Genomic DNA, 4,696 nt, shown 5'->3' with positions numbered 1-4,696 from the left:
CTTTAATCCTTCTCTGTCTATAAATCTCTTCTGCTCAGATCATTGAAATACTTATTCTATTTTATGGAATGAAGTATGTCTGAGTCCAGAATAGAGCTCCCCCCCACCCAGCCAATTAAGATCTTTAAACTTAATCGCTTTGTTGTAATTTTTTCTTTTGACACATATAAGTCTGTTTTTGTTTTTCATTTGAATTTCTAGTTCCTTCTGGGCAGGCACTCTTTATCCCCTCAATCCTGAGTCTAGTACTTAGCATCCAGCAGAATCTCAGGCAAAGCAGGGCCTGGCTGAGTGGCAGGGGACACTGTCCAGAGCGTGAGTTCTTGAGTGTGAGGCTCAGCCTGGAACCTACTCCCTGTGGCAGCTTGGCATAGGCCCATGGCATCTTTACTCTGGCTCTGCATCTATAAAGTAGATGAAGTGATTTCCCTCCCTCCAGACCTCAGGGCTCTGTGAGGTAACAATGAATGAAGGATGTGAAAGCTTTGCAGAGAGGCTGACTCATCCCCAGTAAAGGATGAGTCTTGCTTCAAGGAGGAGATTCAAACAAAGGGACAACTGGAATATATAACTCAGGTAGTCACACATGGCCCTGAACTCAGAAAGATTCCATGACTGATGCATGTTCTGCTGTTGCCACTTTGAAAGTCTTAATAATGTTTGAACAAAGAGTTCTGCATTTTCTTTTTCTTTTTTTTCCACTGGACACTGCAAATTATGTCATCAGATCTGTTTAAAATACTATATGACCTAAAATGATACTGGACCCAGAATGCACACTGGATGAGTTCACTTAGATACAGTTTAGAAACAAATGACATTAATCCAGAGGGTTAGAAATCAGGATAGTGGTTACCAGGGCTGGGGTAGGGAAGGGACAGGGGATGGTGAACATAAAGGGATGTGGAAAGGCTTCTGGGACTTTAGAGATATTCTATTTCTTGATGTGGGAGCTGTTTATTTTTATTTTTTTATTTTTTTGATATTTTATTTTAGCTGTAGCTGGACACACTACCTTTATTTATTTATTTTTTTATGTGGTGCTGAGGATCGAACCCAGCACCCCTCACGTGCTAGGCGAGTGCACTACCGCTGAGGCAAGACCCTAGCATGGGAGCTGTTTATGTAGTTGTGCTCAGTTTCTGAAAATTCATCAAGCCATTCCCTTAGGATTCCAGCACTTTTCTGTCTCTATGTTATACTACAATATTAAATGAAAAGAAAATAAGCGAAAGGACCTATGTGTGGTAAAGGGAAGTCTAAGGTGCTGTGATTGACTCTCCTGGGGCTTGATTGACTTTTCTGGAGGAGGGGTTTGAGCAAAGTCCTCAAGGAGGATCAAGAAGTGGAATATGGGGATTGGGCCTGTTTCTTGCAAAGGGATGGTGTTCATGTGGGCAGTTAGCTAGCGAATACATGGCGCTGGAGAGCATCTGTTTGTATTGAGACTGGCTCTGTCTTGCAGATTGGATAAGAGACTCAAAGACCAGTCTGCTGACCATGAACTCTATCCTCCAGGCAGAAGAAATAGTTTGAACCATGATTGGTTCCGAGTTTGAGATTTCTGCTGCAGAGTAGATGGTAGGCTGTATGGGAGACAGTGAGGAGACCACTGGAGGTCAGGTGAACTGTGATGTTATCTTGGGCTTGGGAGTATAGAGAAAGGAATGAATACAGGAAATTCCTTTTTCAAATGGTACATGTGGTGGTTTTAACATAGGTCCACAAATTCTTTGACATTTGTCCAATCAAGATGAAGTTTAATTCCCTGTCTCTTGAATATGCACTGGCCTTAGTTGTTTGCTTCTAATGAAGAGAATGAGGCTAAAATGATGGTATGTGATTCAAGCTAGATTAGAAAAGACAATATCACTTCCATCTGGCTCTCCCTTAGAACCTAGCTGCCACGTTGTAAGAAAGCCCAGACCATAAAGAAAGACCACACTCAGATATTCTGATATGTACATGAGGAAATTTCCAAAATGAGAACAGTGGCCTGAAACTCATAGAAATCTGCCTGGCTGACCCCATCAACTTTCAAAATTGTGATATTTGCCACTAAGTTTGGGTGATTTGTTGGCAGCAAGAAAATAGCCGCCTTGACTATTGAGTAGAATCACCAGAGAAGCTTAAAAAATTCCAACACCAAGACCAGACCCAAGCATTAATATTTGTTAGAGCTCCTGTTTGTGCAGCCAAGTTGACAATCACTGCTGTAGGCCAACCCAAGGGCTTTTAGCAGTGCAGAGGTTGGGCTGGTTAGATTCATGACATGATTTTCCCCTTCCCTTGCTTCCTCTCACTTGTGTCCATCTTCAGTACTTGACAGTATTTGCCATTTGTGTGGCAGAGACTTTGTCCGAGGTGCTTTAGGTATTTATTCTTTTTTGTTTTCCTCCACATTTTTTTTATTGTGCATTATAGTTGCACATAATGGTGCAGGTATTTATTCTTAAAGCCAAGTAGGAGAATAGATCTGAAGGGGAAACAGGGAGGCCACAAAGGGCAGGAGTGAGAATGGTATGCCAGGTAAAATATAGAATGCCTCTTTACATTTGAATTTCAGATGAATCACTGATTTTTTTTGTATATGTATGTTCAAAATAGACTTAATTACATTAAAAATTTGTTGTTCATCTGAAATTTAAATTTATTTGGGTGATATTTATTTGCTAAATCTGACAAGCCTATGACACCAGATCAAGGTGATAATTGGGGCTCATCTGGGGACGTTTGTGGACACCTGAGTCCTTCAACAGCAGGGTCAGAGGCACTTACTGAACTGTGTCTTGGCTCTACTGCTATCAACATCTTGTACACAGATTTTTGTGTTGACATAAACTTTCAAATCCATTCACAAATGCCTGCAAGTACAATTGCCAACCTGTATGGTAAGTCTGCATTTAACTTTGTAAGAATTCACCAAATTGTCTTCCAAAGTGTCTATACCATTTTTTTTCCTCCACCAGTAATGAAAGAGAATTCCTGTTGTTTCACATTCTAGCCATAAATTTTTTTGGATTGTATCCATTCTTGTAGGTATATTGTAGCACCTCATAGTTAAATTAATTTGCATTTCCCTGATGACAAATGATGCCGAACATTGTTTCATATGCTCATTTACCCTCTGTATTTCTTCTTTGGTGAAATGTCTGTTCAGGCATTTTACTCATTTTTAAATTGGGTTGTTTGTTTTCCTACTGCTGATATTTTAAAGTTCTACATGTATTCCGGATATAAATCCCATATCAGAGAGTGATTTGCAATTATTTTCTCCCAGTCTGTGGCTTGTTTTTTTTTTTTTTTTATTTCCTTACCAATGTCTTTCCCAGAGCAAAAGTTCTTAAGTTTGAAAAATTTCAGCTTATCAATGTTTTTTTTTTATTGCTAAACCCAAGGTCATACAGATTTTCTCTTTTGTTTCCTTCTAGAAGTTTTATAGGTATGAACTTTGCTTTTAAGTCAGTGATATCTTTTCAGTTCATGCAAGGTGTGAAAGTATATATAAAGGTTGGGATTTTTTTTTTCATTTGGATGTATATCCATTTGTTGTATCTCTATTTGTTGGAAAGAACATTCTTTCTCCTTTAAATTGCACCTTTGGGGGAAAAATCTGCTGATTATACTTGTGTGGGTCTATTTCTGAGCTCTCTATTCTGTTGATTTCTGTGTCTGGTCTCTTTTCATCAAGACAGTCTTGTAGCTTTATAGTACTGTATTTTACTACAGTATAATTTTAAGATCAGGAAATGTATTTTTAAGGATCAGGGGGACCCACTTTAACAGACCTAAGAAGATAAGGAGATTTGGTGTAAAGGGACAAGGGATTTAAGTGAAAAACCAGCCTCTACCTCAGAGCAAAGCCTGTCCAAGGAAGGGACATTACCTTTGTCCTTGGAAAAACCCACAGAGCACTCCTAGGCACATTCCCACCCTGCTAAGTTGTTTATCTACAAATAACAGGAGAGATCTGCTGCGCCAGGTGTCCCTGACTCAGTCAGGCTAGGTGGGGATCCATAGCAACCCCCTAGCAGCCACCAATCAGCATGAGACAGGGAAATACCTGGGATGCCAGATGACCCTCCCAGTAGTTTATGGTGGTTGATAACATGCTGGGAAACCATGTAGTTCAGCACGTACACCCCTCTTGGCTTAAACCAATCAGTTCAAATGAATACCCCTTTTGTACTGACCAATCACCCCTACCCAACTTGTTCCCGCCAGTGAATGTGCTAATCATGTTTTAGAGTTGTTATTTGATTTTCCTGCGGTGTGTGATGATTTGCTAAGAGATGCTATGATGTATGTGAAGTCCCTGCCTTCTCCAAAGAATGTATAAAACTGCTGCAAACCCTGGGCTCGGGGCCTCTCAGCATCACCAGTTGCTGTGTGTGCGCGCAGAGGACCGAGCTAGCTCGCAATAAACACCTCTTTGCTGTTTACATCGATCTTGGGTCTCTGGTGGTCTTTTGGGGGTCCCGAATTTGAGCATAACATAAGGAGAGCCACAGGCCCAGCAGATTACCTTCTCTCCCCAGAGTAGTGGTGGCCTGAGTCAGGAGCAGCCAATCCCGTTGAATCATCCGGAAGCTGGTTGCCAGGGGGCCACTGTGCCTTCCCTGCATTTGCTTCACAATTCCTACTCTACAGGGTTCTCTCAGTACCTCTGGTCAGAGCCTTAGCCTGCCCCCAACAT

Source organism: Marmota marmota, unplaced genomic scaffold (genome assembly GCF_001458135.2).
Source record: "Marmota marmota marmota unplaced genomic scaffold, marMar, whole genome shotgun sequence".
Classification (NCBI taxonomy): Eukaryota; Metazoa; Chordata; class Mammalia; order Rodentia; family Sciuridae; genus Marmota; species Marmota marmota.
This window is presented reverse-complemented; position numbering follows the sequence as displayed.